The sequence below is a fragment of the Euprymna scolopes genome, chromosome 31 (genome assembly GCF_053919585.1).
Source record: "Euprymna scolopes isolate OS-2025 chromosome 31, ASM5391958v1, whole genome shotgun sequence".
Lineage (NCBI taxonomy): Eukaryota > Metazoa > Mollusca > Cephalopoda > Sepiida > Sepiolidae > Euprymna > Euprymna scolopes.
The window spans coordinates 83,202,810-83,219,659 of NC_136512.1; the positions used below are offsets into that span (position 1 = coordinate 83,202,810).

The 16,850-nt window shown below is 37.2% G+C and overlaps 1 protein-coding gene across 1 annotated transcript in view; it reads left to right on the plus strand.

Annotated features, from left to right (window-relative positions):
* Positions 1–4,142: 4,142 nt before the first annotated feature.
* Positions 4,143–16,850, plus strand: part of LOC145255824 (alpha-mannosidase 2x-like) — a 178,449-nt gene continuing 165,741 nt past the window's right edge. The window contains exon 1 of the mRNA XM_080114541.1: positions 4,143–5,177. The gene's annotated coding sequence lies outside the window, so the exon portion shown is untranslated. The remainder of the gene's footprint in view (positions 5,178–16,850) is intronic.

The window sequence follows — 16,850 nt, forward strand, 5'->3', positions numbered from 1 at the left end:
TTTTACCACCAACACACGGTCACGACAATATGAGTGCATTCATGCATTTCTGTCGGGTAAATTATCTGTTCCTTAGTTTGTGGCTACAACCAGTATTTTGGCCTTTTGGTCAAGATCAAAGTGTAGCATCTGTTCTGGCAGATACTGCAAGCTATGACTAGCTAGGACTAGCTATGACTAGCAAAGACCAGATGTGGGGGCAACCTCACATGCCTGACCTTTAACCAGCTCACATTTCCCACCTCTCGGGAGCTGGTCCCCTTTTTCCCTTCCCCCTCCCTTCACTCCTCACATTAAAAATCGGCCTTGTGCCTAATTTGCTCGGTGGGGGAGCAAATAAATACCATATTTTCTTCAGATGCTGCACTTCATTTTCTTGTTCTCTTTCGGTGGAGGAGAAATCCTTCACGACTGAGACAATTTTTATTTTTGTACCTTTTCTCCACGTTAAAAAAACGACCCTGGTGTCTAACTCTGTCCCGTGGGGAGGCATAGTAAATAGGTACAACCAGAAAAAAATGCACACACAACACACAGAAATGAATATACAAATTGTACATAGTTAAATTTTACATTGAACGCTAGGGTTATTAGTTAGATTAGGATCCACACAGTGATTGAGGTATTTTGGTAAATGTTGCCAGTCAAGAGTAAGACTTCAAAGTCTCATCTGTTACATAGTCAAAAAGACCTTGTACCCTCCCCCTCCCAATTTCTTGTAGGGCCTTGTGCCTAATTTTGTTGAATTGAATTTTTTGTACGTTTTTTATATTCAATTTTTTCTTTCTCAATAAAATATATAAACAAGATCAAAGTGTAGTATCTGTTCCGGCAGATACTGCAAGCAAAGACCATATGTGGGGGCGACCCCACATATAAGACCTTGGTCAATGTAGGGGCAACCCTTCATACCAATTGTCACTATCCAGCTCCCATACTCCCCAGGGAGTTGGTCTCCATTTCCCCTTCACTCCTCACATTAAAAATCGGCCTTGTGCCTAATTTGCTCGGTGGGGGAGCAAATAAATACCATCTGTTCCGGCAGATACTGCAAGCTATGACTAGCTATGACTAGCAAAGACCAGATGTGGGAGCAACCCCACATGCCTGACAATTAACCAGCTCCCATTTCCCACCTCTCGGGAGCTGGTCCCCTTTTTCCCTTCCCCCTCCCTTCACTCCTCACATTAAAAATTGGCCTTGTGCCTAATTTGCTCGGTGGGGGAGCAAATAAATACCATCTGTTCCGGCAGATGCTGCAAGCAAAGACTAGTTATGACTAGCAAAGATCATATGTGGGGTTACCCCCACATATCTGAACTTGGTCACTGTAGGGATCACCCTACAGACCACAGTTACTATCCAGCTCCCATTTCCCACCTCTTGGGAGCTGGTACCCCCTTTCCCTCCCCCCATCTCCACATAAAAAAACGGCCTTGTGCCTAATTTGCTCAGTGGGGAAGCAAATAAATATCACAAGATCAAAGTGTAGTATCTGTTCCGGCAGATACTGCAAGCAAAGACCAGATGTGGGGGCAACCCCACATGCCTGACCTTTAACCAGCTCCCATTTCCCACCTCTCGGGAGCTGGTCCCCTTTTTCCCTTCCCCCTCCCTTCACTCCTCACATTAAAAATCGGCCTTGTGCCGAATTTGCTCGGTGGGGGAGCAAATAAATACCTATCTGTTCTTCAGATGCTGCACTTCATTTTATTGTTCTCTTTCGGTGGAGGAGAAATCCTTCAGGACTGAGACAATTTTTATTTTTGTACCTTTTCTCCACGTTAAAAAACGACCCTGGTGTCTAACTCTGTCCCGTGGGGAGGCATAGTAAATAGGTACAACCAGTTGCTATGTCTGCAGCTCGCCCAACAGCACAAGGCCACCTGACCATTTTTTTGTAAAATGTTTGGATTGCATCTTGTTTTAAAAGTTCCTCTTGCACTGATATGTGCTTCCAAGGCGCTGTCGCCGCCACAAGGTTCCAAAATCTCTCTCCACTTTTCTTTCCTTCCTCTTCCTCAACTGTGACGTCATCTCACTCCACACCTTCGCCATTTGCATACGTGTCAGTGGCTTCGTTAGAAAGGGAGAGAAAAAGGAGGATGCCTTTTCCAAAGTCTCTTCGCTGACAGACCCTGATTCAGAGGCTAAAGTAATTCAAATCAATGCACCCTGTGGTCTGATTGGTTAATGGGTGACCAAATTGCCTAGCAGGGACAGTTTTCTGAGAGAAAATAATTTTTTTTTCGTATTGCTACACGCTTGTATTTGAAATTTCTGTCATGCTTTCTCTTTCACGAACTGTATCAGTCTACAGAAATTTTAATGTAATGCGAACAAATATCATGCTATCCAACTTGCCTCCTACACTACTATAGATATCTGGCCCCTATCACAGGAGTTCCTTATGCATCTGTGGCGATAAGACTCATTTAGGGTAAAAAAAGTAAAACAAAATAATAATAATAATAATAATAATAATAATAATAATAATTCTGATTTCGTTTATCAACGTCTCCCTGGAAAGGTATGGAATTCATTTCCAGAGGATTTCCCTGAATCCTGGTTCCAAACCAGGAGATTCAAAGATCAAGGGTTTTCTAAGGATGTTGGTGGTACCTATAATTGCAGAGGTCTGGAGGCCACCTAAAACATTAGAGATTTGTAGTTTTTTCAATTGTCCTTACAGGCGACTTGATACTACTCCTTAAACCCGTGTATACACCTTATCTCCAAGGCCAATGGAGCATAATTGATCCATTTCTTGTTCTCCTTCTCTCTCACATTCTTGTCCCAGAGTACTGAGAAGTCTACAATCTGCCAGTTTTTTGAGACTTTATCAATGACAACCAAATGCGGACGATTATGTTCCAATTGCTTGGTCGTTATGACACTGTTGTCCCACCATACCTCTACCTTGCCATCCTCACTTGTTCTCACTTCATCAGGCACCTCCTCAAATCACTTTGCAGCACATTTCACCCTAACCTTCTTACACACCTCCCAATATATCCGGAGTCTCATGCGATCATGTCTTTTGCAGTACTCTCTCTGGGCCATTCCACTACACCCTGCTGCCAGGTGCGCAATTGACTCTGAGGCCTTACCACAAATCCAGCATTCTGCAGCAAATTCCTCTCCTAGAACCACTTTTTTAAACAGTTGTGTTCCTAATGCCTGTTCTTGTGCTGCACAAAAAAATAGCTTCAGTACTCTTAGCCAGATACTCAGCTCTAAGCCATTGCCATGATCTTTCATCAGCCACTTCTGCTATATCCTGGAAGAACCTTCTGTGCATTTTCTTTCTAGCCAATTCCTCTGCCCTTTCTCTGTCCGCACATTTCACATACTCAGCCTTGGTTTCACATACCTCCACTTCATTGGCCCCCAACCTTGAGCATCCACTCTTCACTTCTAACCACATGCTCCTTCAACGACCTCTCCTCAGTTCTAACACAATCTTTTACACTTTTCAATCCTCTACCATCATCTTTGCTCTTTTGATACAGCTTCGCTACACTACTTTGAATGTGGAATTGCTAAAACTTTTCTTGTTTTGATATCCATGGCATAAGATGATGATGATGATGATAATAATGCTGCAGAGGCAAAACATGAAGACGCATTACATGGAACCAAGAACATTGAAGCTGCATATCTAAGTTCTCTATCCTTTTCTCCAACCCTTCCCATCCCTGCCACCTCCCCCCCCCAAAAAAAAATTATGCCAAATATCCGAGAAGGGTCAAGGAGAATGGAAAGACCAACAAAAGAGTGCTGACCAGACCTTTGCTGGACAAGTGCGAAGAGAACTGGGACCTTGGGGAGGCTTATTGCCACTCAAATTCCAGTTGAGACCAATGGCCGCTGCCAGCAAGAAATCAATGGTAAGCGGCTGTTGCGATAACGCAAATTCATTTGCAAATGTTATTGAAAGAGGTGAAGAGTACTGGAAATCTTGGGAGCCTTGATGTCACTCAGCTTCCAGGGAACACCACAGATTGTTTTCAAAGAGAGATCTCTCTGATGACCTGTGTGAAATCTCCTTGTAAGCCGTTGCTGCCGACGACAATAATAATAATAATAATAATAATAATAATAATAATAATAAATTTATCAAATAATGCAGTTTTATCAGTTTTTTTCTTTTGTGGTCCATATCATATGATAAACTGACTTATCCCCCTTGTTTTCACTTGACTTCCGCTGCTTCAAACTAGAAAATGAGATTAGACGATAATAACGATGTTTTCTTGTCTTTTTTGTAAAAAAGAGGAGACTTATTTAAACTATTTAAATCATACTTACTTAAAAATTAATTAAACTTAAAACACAAATAAACAGCAACAACGGAAATACAAAAAAAATCTTTATGACGTAGCACTCGTCACGGAAAGAAGATGCCATATTCGAAAAATCACGTAAATTGATCAAGGTAATGATTGGGTATGCTGAAAACGAATATATTTAATTTTTCCGCAAATAAGTAGTTTTTCGGATATTAAGCAATGCATTTATTCATAGTGGTTGCCATTGTTGTACGCGCGAGCGCACGCATATATTTTTTTAAATATAAAAAAGATAAACTCTTCATTATCGTGGAAATTCATTACCTCGTTTTTGTTTTGAACAAATATGGCCACCGCATTACTTAGTACACGAAACATGCAAAAAAAAAAAAAAAGTATCTTTTCTGTATCGTGAAAACTAGTTGCCTGTCCGAATTTTAAATGCGATATTCGTTTTCAGCACGTCTGAAAATCTCTAGAAAACAAGTTTTTTAGGGTAGGTTTTGTGTTGATCTACCAGGCCACAAGTAGCCTATTCTCTTTTTTCACACTAAGTAATTTACGTGACTGAAATAAGAATTAATGTGAATAAAATACGTGGTTTAGGTGCTACCTTAAGCTTTATTGTTATCCCAAGTATTGCTTAAACCCACTTATAAATAAGTTTATTTTTACATGCTTGGCCTTCCATAGTAAATGAACTTACCCGATTGGCGGATATTGTCAAGTGACCTCTTTAAGACAAGCTTGTTGTGGTTTTGTTTCTTTTTAGCTTAGTAAGAAAGTTTTATTTAAGGAGTTTTAGCTGACGGGAGCTTTTAAAAAAATACGATTAATGCGAGTAAAACAATATACAAAAATGGACCCAGACGTGTATATCAGTAGGTAGGTATAAAATTTGAACATTTGGGACCGTTTAAAAAAAACTTTCTTTTCTTTTCTTTTTTTTTTTAGGAAAAGTTTTCTTGAGGTGTTTCTGCATTTTATTTTTTTTATCGACCCGCGATTTCAACGAAGTTAGTCGGGTGTGCTCGGCAGATAACGGGAATAACCGGAAACGGTCGGGCGAACCTTATTACAAAAAAAAAAAAAAAAAAAAAAACAAATTGTTACAATCTCCTCCCCATGTTAAGAACGGCGACGACCACTAAAATTAATTAATACATGGGGAAAAAAAATGTCTTAATATCCAGAAAACTACTTGTTGACCGGTTGTTCTTCCCGTCATCAGCTGGGAATGGGAACACCCGAGGTAACTTCGTGGTAATCGCGGGTGTATAGATGCAGAAGTACCCCCCCCCTCCATTACAAGTGAAAAAAATATTAAGAAATTTTTTTTTTTAAATAGCGAAATCGAAGGGAGAAATAATAAAAAAAAGAAAATGGAATATGTTTGATGAAACGAAACTCACATTTTACGGAAACCGAAATGGAACGAAGTGAATTTTATTTTATTATTTTTTAATGAAAACCGCAGAAAACGTAAACATTTGGTAATGAATGAAAGAAAGAAGCACAATTATGAATGGATACAAAAACAACAAAAACGTAATCGACACGAAAACGGAAAACAAGTGTATTTTTTGAAGTGCCGACTTTAAACTGTAGTACTTAACCTTCAAAGATTTAAAGTAGTAAAAAAGTAGTTTTGGCGGACCTATACGAGTCAAAGGCACACTCCCTAAAAATGCGTGTTGCTCACATTTTGAATCCCCCCCCCCCGACAATTATATATCATAGATTTAAGTATCATATTAAGCAGAAAATATTAAAAAAAAAAAAAAAATTAATAACTTTTAAGGGGGATCACTTTTTCGTCATAACGTTCTGTACTAGCGCAGAGAGTGATCCGGACGTAAATAATAACGTTATTATTTAAAAAGCCATTCTTAACGTGGGAAGGAGAGGGTGTTTTGTACCTATTCTATACTTCAACCTTACAATTGAATTAAAAAAAAACATAAAAATTTAATTAAAAACTTGGAAATACGATTTAAAAAAATAGCGCGGATCACTCTCTGCACTAGCACCTAACTTTCTAATCACGTGACCCGTCGGTAAAGAAATGGACGGTAAGTCAGGTAGCAATGAAGTAGAACGTTTTAACGAGAAAGTGAACCCCCCTTCTTAAAAGTCCTTCATTTTTTTTTCTGTTATTATGATACATAAGTCTGTAATATATGATACTCGTCAAAAAAAAAAAAAAAAAAAAAACGTTAAATAAACGTGTAAAACAGTAAACACGCATTTTTAGGGGTTGAGCACTCTTGTACAGGTCCGCCTTAAATAAATAATCAACACTAAAGCAAAATTATGAATTCTAAGTGGTTCCTTTTACACAAGTATATTTTATAGTAGCTTCCAAATAGCTGGCCATTGTTTAAGTCGTGACAATAAAGACGTCTGATTTAAAATGGTTGATTACAGGTAAAAACAATATCAACAGGTGATTTGGAAAGTGGCATTTTTAAGAAGCGAAAGTTCTCTTCGATTTTCGAAACACAAATCAGTTTAAATCAGAATCGACCTTTAGACTAATTACCCCCCACCCCACCCCCCGAAAGCAAAAGAAATAATAATCGTCAGTTCCATAGCACTGTTATTATTGTTAATTTCTTGTAAATTTTTGCCGGTCTCTCTATATTTTTTTTCAGGGTCAATTTGCACTAGAGGACCAACTAAAGACTTGCTTTTAAAAAGTTGATTTTTACGTACATTCAGCTTCATTTTGAACGAATATCACGTTTAAAACTCTCACAGACAAGTAGTTTCCATGATGTTAAGGCTTTTATGATCCAATTGTTTTCACTGGTGACCATGATGGTTTTTGCGCGCACACATTAAATTATTGCGTACATTGACCTTTTTCAGTATTATTGTTGATACGGACCCTCAACATCAAAAATAAATTCTATTTTTTTTAGGAGATTACGTTTGAACACCCTGAAAAAGGAAAACGGGTGAAAGTGCACCCGGGGCGGGGACTACCCGAAGGCAGTCAATGTGCACTCTGCACTGGTTGTCCAACCTACAAAGGGTATTTATTCCAAAAGCCGTTCTTAACATGGGGAGGTTGTGGGTGTTTATTCCGAAAGGCATTTTCTAATTTTCAACCTCCCTGTAATCAACTTCTTAAAGGTAAGTTTTCGGCTGGTACCCCACCCCACTAATGCAGTGCACCCACTAATGCACTGCAGTGCAGTAGTGGGTGCACATTCACCGGAAAAAATGTTTAAAAATTATTTAGAATCAAAGGAGTTTCCACAACGTTAGTGATAGTGAAGTAATTTTTTGTGGAGAAAAGCATTGTTAATAACTTTTTTTTTTTTTACTTAACTAGAATACGGATCGTGCAGAAATAACGTTAGACCCACCCGCACCCGCACCCCGGCACCCGTATAGTGAGTAGAGGACGTTTTGTTATTATTCTCTGCTCGCATCTAACAATTAATAAACAGAAGATACCGCAAAAATTGAATTTAAATTGAAAATTCTATCTAAAAACTAGCGCAGTCTGTGTTCTTCCTTCATAAGTATCTATTTTTTTAAATTTTTATTTTATTTTTTTGTTTTTTTGTTGTTGTAAATATTACCTTACGCTACAATAGAACAGATTATCTCAACTTGGCCTTTTTGGTCAAGATCAAAGTGTAGTATCTGTTCCGGCAGATACTGCAAGCAAAGACCATATGTGTGGGCAACCTCACATATAAGACCTTGGTCAATGTAGGGGCAACCCTTCATACCAATTGTCACTATCCAACTCCCCTACTCCCCGGGGAGTTGGTCCCCATTTCCCCTTCACTCCTCACATTAAAAATCGGCCTTGTGCCTAATTTGCTCGGTGGGGGAGCAAATAAATACCATCTGTTCTTCAGATGATGCACTTCCATTTCTTGTTCTCTTTCAGTGGAAGGTCAGTCCTTCACGACTGAGACAATTTTTTATTTTTGTACCTTTTCTCCACGTTAAAAAAACGACCCTGGTGTCTAACTCTGTCCCGTGGGAAGGCATAGTAAATAGGTACAATAGAACACCGACCAGTCCGACCACTCTAATTTGTTTTTTTTAGGGCTATTCCAAATCGATGACAACGAATCTGATAAAAAAACCCGTCGTAAATTTACCGTTTGCACGGTATGAACCCCTGGATCTTGGGGCTATTTTGCGCTATTTCACCACCTTCAGTGGCGTTTTCCTTACACTGTGTTCGCGTGCCTTATCATATCGCCATATCGCGCATGAAATCTTCAAGCGGTCATTTGATATCAAAGTTTTCAAAAAAATATATATGTGGTCTATTTTTTTTTTTTTTTTTTTTTTGTCTGGCGTAGTTTTTAATGAATTTTAATTGATCTAAAAAATAAAGTTTTCACGAGCGGTTTACAAAAACAATGTTTTTCGTTCTTTTTTTTTCGGGGGGGGTCAATTATAGAACTTGTGTAGCTGAACAGGTGCTTCTGCAGTTTAATTAATCGTTTTTTTTTTCCGTAAGTAACGCACCGATATTAACAGATTAGAATACCATACAACATTTTTAGGAGATTTTACAGTTTTCTGTTTACATTGGGGAGGAGGCAGGGGTGGTGTTGAGGCGCGCACCCCAACACCATCACCCATGGAATATCTAGAAATGTTTGCTCAACCATCAATTCTTTTCTTTCCGATAAGTCTATACAATTAGTTGTTAAAGTCAGTTCTTAGTATCAATGTTAATGTTTTAAGGATCCATACTCGGTGTAACCCCACCCCCTTTTTTATTTTAATCCTCTGACAAAGGAATTGGACCTAGGAATTCATTTCACAATAGAAATACTGAAGAACAATAAAAGTGAAGGAACCGATTTGCCCTATCATCGCTTTCGGTAGCGCTGCGCCAGAAGTTAGGAAGTCGTTAGTTGACTATAACCTGATATTTTTAATTCAGTCTCCGTGCTTTTTTAAAAATAGCTATACAGAAGTTTGTAGTTGTGACGTCAGCAATTCTGACTACAAACGGAGAAAGCCGAATCAAGTTCTGGTGCTCCTACATTATATAAAACAAATTAAATTTACTTTACAACCTAAAACTTTTAGGGTTAGGATAAAAATTAAAAAAAAAAAAAAAAAAAAAAAAAAATTAGCTAACAATGAAAAAGGGTAAAAAAAAATTAATATACAACAAATAATACTTATCTAGCACAAGCCAGGATCAGAGTTTAGTATCTGTTCCAATACGACACTCAACTTAATTTGTCCTTAAGCAATTGAGGGGAGAACCCTTCTATACTAAGGCAATTTTATTTTTGCCCACTTTCATAGTGCCCCTTTTTAGGGAGCTGGTTTTCCCCACATTAAAAACGAAGTTTCACATTTTGCTTTCGTGGGGATGCAAATAAATACCTGTAACGAATAAATGTTTAAGGCAAGATAAGTTACCTGGGTAAGATTCTTGTGTTTTGACTTATTTTAAAGCGTTTACTTCTTTACAAACAAAAGTAGTGTCAAGTTTGTTGGGTTCAAACGAAAAATGATATTTTCATACAACCAATCGAACCCTCAATAATCGCTCGAAAATCAAACAAATCAAAAATTTGGGAGAGAAACACATGAAAGAAATGTCAGTAATCGTGTAAGAATGTAATGTTCTACCAGTATTCGGTTTAATTTTCAAATTTTAAGCGATTAGCGAGAGTCCAAATACGTGCCCCTTTTTTTTTATCTTAGAAAGTCACTAAAAGTGCTTTTAAAAACGGGGTCGATTGTAGTGTGTAATTTGTACACGTGTTCATTCGGCCGTTGACGACTACGTGCGTGGAAGGAAAGGGGAATGCAATAGAGAAACGCGAAGTGGCAAGCCGGCCTGTAGAAAGAGAGGGTTAAGCTCAGTAGAGAGTCGCGCACATGTCTGTATTGATGGACCAAAGCCGAAGGGGAGATAGTGAGAAAGTCAATCCAGTTCATGGAGAGAGAAAGCGTATAAAGTGTACGTGCGCTTATCCCATATTACAGTAGCAGGGAAAGTGACGTAAGGGTGCACGGTCGGTTCATCGACTCAACAGGTCGAACGCTGATCCGGACGAAAAAGGGAAGTTGACAGGTTTTGTTGACTTTTATACTGGGGTCAGTGTTCTGACTGCGCATGTCTGGCTTTCACTTTAAAGGAAGTGACGTCACAGCTCGGGTGTGTGTGCGCACGCGCGTGAATGTATATGCGTGAACGTGAATATATGTACGTGTCTGTGCGTATGTGCGTGCGTGTATATGTGCAGAAAAACATGGTCGAACAGATCTCAGAAATGTTGGGTGAAATTCAGAATGGATGACGAGTACTCAAATTATCTCGGATAGCTATTCTCAAAAAGTATATTAATTATTTTATAACTTTACTTATTTATTCTGTATTTTATTCTATTTTAATTCAATTTATTTTATCCCACATAATTTCTATTTTTTCAAATCTAATTCATAAGAAAATTAGGTGCAAGTCTAATCTATTTTTTTTTTAAATCCAGAAAAATCTATGATGTGCATATCCGTAACAGAACAAAGATGCCTTATTCCAAAACTCACGTATTAAGCAAGTATTTTGTTTTATGAAAATCATATTTTATGAGAAAGCGAATAATCGGCCCGCCATCTTTAAAATTCGTTACTGGTTACCTCCCTTTAATGACCTCTCCAGAAACAGATCAACATAAACTAATTGCTATGAGTATTAGTAAAATGCGATAAAGTCGTAAAAAATGATTATATATATATATATATATATATAGTACTTGTACATTTAATCAAGACATTAAAAAATGAAAATATCGAAAAAGTTTATATTGTACGTATTCTTTTTGAACTGAAGATCTCCGAAAAAAATTTTTTTCACTTAATCTGATGGAGTAGTTTTTTTGATTTTTTTTACAGCGGAAAAACACGTTTTTATGAGAGCGCGTTGAAGGCAGACATCTTGGATTTTTTAAAAATTTTTGTTTGAATTTTATAAACGTCACGGGGAGGTAACTCCAGTTAAAGCGCCGACATTCGCTCCCCATCTTTAATACTAGGTTTTCTTCCTAAATATCGAACCTTTTGCTCGGTATCATAACAAATTGTTTTTTCGCTGTAAAAAAAAAAAATAAAATAAAATAAAAACTACCTGATGAAATTAAGTGAATTTTAATTTTTTTTTTTTTTTTTCCGGAGAATACATTCCATAACGGATATGTACAATTTAAACTTTTTTCGATATTTTCATTTTTTTAATCTCTTGATTAAACTGTACAAGTACCATATATATATATATATATATATATATATATATATATATATATATATATATATAACTACGTGATAAACTTTGGAATATGACATTTTCGTTCCGTGACGAGTACGTACGTTTTTTTTTTTTTCTTTTCTTTTTCTAATTAGATTGAACTCTGGACTTGCACCGAAAATTATTTTTTGATTTTGAAATAATTTTTTTATTTTTTTTTTATTTTTGCAGTACAACTCCATTAATTTCAATTTATGTTCTTTGCCCCCACTTCACTACCGCTACCCAACTAACCCTAACCTTTACACAAAAACTTTCCTTCTGTTGTGGTTGCGATGATGAAGGTGGGGAGGGGGGGGTGATTGTCAATTTTCGATGAGTGTTTATCTCTGCCAGCTGTTTGCTCATCGTTTAAGATAAAAAAAAATACATGTCTATCTAAAGTGGACTGGATAAAACCTAAATAAGGTCAAGTGGATTCAATAATAATAATAATAATAAAAAACTAATAATAAAAAAAAAACTAAAAATATGAATACAAAAATAAAAGGGGACAAATATTTTTTTTCGTAATCCCCCTCATCTCCCCCCCCCGCTCCCTCTCGATACAATTTATGAAAATTGTCTTCGTATTGCTATTAAATCCTTTATCACTCGCCCCATCTGTTATATTTCAGTTTGAAATATCGTTTTTATAGCTAAATACAAACATTGGATTTTAAATGGAAACATTTTGCTTTTTTTACATGGGAGTGTGTGGGGGGGGGGCATCACCACTTATCAAGGCATGGAGGTCACTCGAGGTTAAGGGTTAATAAATGTACGGTAGTAACTGAGACAACAGCGTGTTAATAGTTGGTGATAGATTTTTTTTTTTTTTTTAAGGAGTCACCACTTATCAAGGCTCAGAGGCCACTCGAGGATAAGGGTTAATGAGTGAACAGTGGTCAAGTTGTGGAAATGGAGTAGAAATTGACTTTTTTTTAGGGAAGGCAACAAGAACTTGTTTGCATTGGACTTGAAGACGACCATGTTGTAGTCAGCTGGAAAGCAGGCCAGTGGAACAGTTTCCAGAAAAGAAGCTTTGTTCGTGAAATTTGCGTTCAGATTTAGGCATGGATAGTGGGGGGAAACTGTTAATAGTTGTTGTAGTTAGACGAGTTTCTTTTATGAAAGTTTGGCAAGGGGTACTATAGATTATAGCTCAGACGAGCATTGCCATAAAAATAACAATAGAGCAGAAACCGGGTCGCAGCGTCTCTCCTGCGGGGAAAAAAGGTCGCAGGGAAAAGAAAAGGGCATCACCTACTAGGTTTTAAAGACTGTTTGGAACTTAGTTAAGGTAGGATAGGTTGCTCCTAGAAAATTTTGCCAAGATTTGGCAGCAGTACTCCATTCTGGGATGTACTTTGCTCTTATACAGGTAGAGAATTGCATCAGCAGTGAGATACCTTCTGGAGCGATAGAATGATCCAACGATTTTTCCAGCAACCTTGGCCACGGATTTGATGTACGTGTTCCATTTCCCATCAGGATTAAATGTCTGACCAAGAAGCTTGTAAAAAACATGGAGTCTTCCCAAGGCGAGAACCATTCATTTCAATTGATGCGAGATGGGTATCAGAGCATTGATGGTGAAAGAACAATTTACCTGCTACATATGAACAGAAATAGAGGATAGCATCGGTAATTAGGTCATGAGTGAAGGTCAGTCCCAGAACCTTACCAAGATATGTTGCTTCTTGTCAAGACGAGAACCATTTATTTCAATTGGGGCGAGATGCTGGAAAGAGAAGCTTGCTGATGAAGTTCTTTAATTGAGATGTAATCTGGAAGTCTGCTGTCAGTCACGAATCTCATCATATGCAAAAATAGGTTTAGCGTTTATTGTACATTCTGGCATTTGTTGACCAAAAATTAACTTCCAAACGAACCTGTCTATGGCTAGGCCTTTATTTATCTTTCTTTCTCTCAAATCCATCCTCATCACTTCCTCCAGTTTCGCTTGACCTTCCCCTGTAAATGAACTCCGCTACTTCAATTGGTCTATTCCTACTCATCCTCTTCCATTCTATCAACGTGACCATATTATCAAAGTCTCCTGTTTTGAACACATCTCCCAATAATGTCCAAATTTAATCTTTCTTTATTAATGACAGTAGCCCCCTCATGTCTGCGTGGCAAGGTGCATTGTTTGGGGTGAATAAAAAAACAAAACAATACTGTTCTTCTAATGCAGCTTATATGACTGAAGTTATGGGATTTAAATATTTAACAAATCGAAATGAATTTGATAAGATTCACTTTATATAAAAATGTTTGGGATGAGGTAGGGGTACATGCTGACTCAGAAACTCCTTGATAATTAAAAAGTAGGTCATCACTCTTACCAAATTTACAAGTCTAATAACATATTTTTTTTCTTCTAATAACACGAAAGTGGATAGCAGATGAACACATGTGCCAGGTCAGTGCAAATATTCTTGCTTGCTTGTATTAGTAACATTTTAAACGATTGTAATTTATTTATGCAAATTGTTATTATTTAAACATATCATCATGATTTATTTATAACTTTTCTTTTAGGTTATTTAAGCATATAACCCTTATCCTCGAGTGGCTTCCGGGCCTTGATAAGTGGTGACCACCTTGTAAAAAAACAAGAAAAAACACCATTCATATTTGTCTGCAATATTCTTAACCCATATTGGCTCGAAAACGACTTTCTTTAATCAACAGTAGGGGAGTCATCTATCATGATAATGCTCATCATCACACAACACTATTGATTAAATATCTTAGGAGAATTTGGTTGGCACATCTTGCTCTGTTCTCCCTACTGCTACATATCTAGAAAACGCAGCTGTTAAACCAGATATAGTGATTTGGGACAGAGCAAACAAAAAAGAAACCGTAATAGAAGTCAGTGTACCCAATGATACAGGGCTTAACAGAGTTGAGAGGGAAAAGATAACAAAGTATCAAGGACTTATGTATGATATGAAATGAAATTGGAAATTAAAAGACGTTTCAATCATATTGTTGTATTGTTATCATAAAAGTAGCCGTGTATGTGATCATCCAAATGTTTGGTTTATTTGTTGTATATTCATATTTAATTTTCCTTTTACAGTTGTGTGTGTGGTACATGTAGTTTTGGACATACCTTCATGCGTTGTTGATCTTGTCCATCTGGAATTCATCTTGTGTCTTGGAGGGGAGACTGGAACCTGTTTTGGACAAAGATTCATTCGCTCCAAGACGATGAATTGATTTTATAGTTTTTTTTATTCACCTTCCAGATGTTGATCGCAGAAGGATGGAAAGTGAATCTCTGGCCTGCGTGGTTTACTTCTAGGTCTTATTTCCACACACGTCAGCATCCCACCCCCTCAGTGACTGTTTAGCTGTCCGTTGTCTTCTTTGTCCAAACCCAATCACCCTGATTCCAGCTAACCTGATCACATGACTCACACGCAAATCCGATCAGCTGACCCTCACTTCCGGTTAAATGTGTCTACAATATAATTTATACACGTCCCTCTATTTCTCGATCCATTTCCTAACAATATTTTTCTGATGTAACTCCTTCAAATTATCACTTTTTTTTTTTTTTTAGGATTACAAAACCATTTAGATGGTCTTAGATTAGCATTACAACAGTTGAACAGGAGTTAGGTTCATATTTTACATGAAAACCTAAAGAATTTTACAAAAGAGAAAAATTCATTAACAGACGGAATCAAGTTGCAGAGAGCAAATGTCGTTATTGTTATTAAAAATTTTCAAAAGACAGTTTTTCATTTTGGAGATAGAAATTTTAAATCAGTAAAATCTTTTTCACCGACCTAATAGTTAACATTAAGTTTATTTGTTGTTTATTTATTTGGAATACAAATTAAAAAATTAACAGTTTAAAAGACCAAAAACAAGTGCAGCTTTTATTTAATATATTTATTCAAAATTCAAATTTCTGATTCATAATCAAACCTTCGTCAGGGTAATCCAAGATTATTTTTTTACATGCCATGCTGTAGGTGGTAATGTTTAGGATGGCTACAAATGTTGTTGAAGCAACGTTTTAAGGTTTGTTTTTTAATAAATATATTTATTCATTAAAAAATTAGCAAAGATACCCACGCTTTGCACGGGACTTTGCTGTACGCTCGGGTACCCGCTTCGCAGACGCTTGTAGTAAGTGGATGTTGACCGTAACCTTTGATTTTGATCTTGAAAAATCGTGTGCCCTATCCCGAGGTCAGACACCATCATCATGTCCGGTTTGATCATAATCGCTCCAGTCGTGTGAGCTGTAAGAGAGTATATGTACATAGGCTTTGGCCTTGATCTTTACCTTGGAAAATGGTGTGCACAGTCCCTAGGTGTGTGTGTGGTGGTGGTGGGGGGCTTCATCATGCCAGGTTTGGTTATGATTGGTCCAGTAGTGTGGGTTGTAGAAGAGTTGTACACACACATGCATGAACGCTACTACTTTATACATATAGATGGTGTGCACCATTCCTAGGTCGGGAGCCATCATCATGCTAGGTTTGGTTATGATCGACTGGTGGGCTGGGCTGTAGGAGAGTTATACACACACACAAACACTATTACTCTATATATAGAAAATATGCACTTGTTTTTGATCTTTAAGTTTATATTCCAATATCAACAATGCTTATTATAAATTTTAGTGGATTTTCTATTTATTTATTTATTTATTTTTTGTGAACATTCTGGGATCGACTTCACAAGGAGAGGTGGAGAAAGGGCTCCGTACATAGGCAGCTTGGCTTGAAGTGGCCACTTCTTTTCTCTGAAAGTGTAAAAAAAAAAATTTTTCATGGAGTTTTTTTATTTTTGATAAAAAAAACTCAAGATCACAACTGGATTCAAATCTTTGAAAGGTTGAAGGAGAAGAGTTAAGTGGTCGCTACGTGTGTGTGTTACGTGCATGACTCTTGTGTATGACAGTTGATCTGTGTGTATGTGTGTTAATTATTTTGCATGAGAGCGAGTCCCTGAAGCATGTATTTAAGTTGGTATGTGTGTGGGATGTATTGGCTATGTCTGTTTGCTATGGTGTACAAAGGAGGAATGTGTATGCCAAGTATGGGTTATGTGTGTGTGTGTATAGGAGTTGTCCGTTATGTATGTGCGTGTGTGTGTTACAAATAGGTTGAGATCTGTATGCATATGCAAGTGAAATGTGAGTGTTATGCATTTTGTGTATGTGTCTGTGTTACGTTTAAGGTATGTATTCATGTTTTTATGTTCGCATTTGAGGTGTTTGTATATACATGTATGTGTTA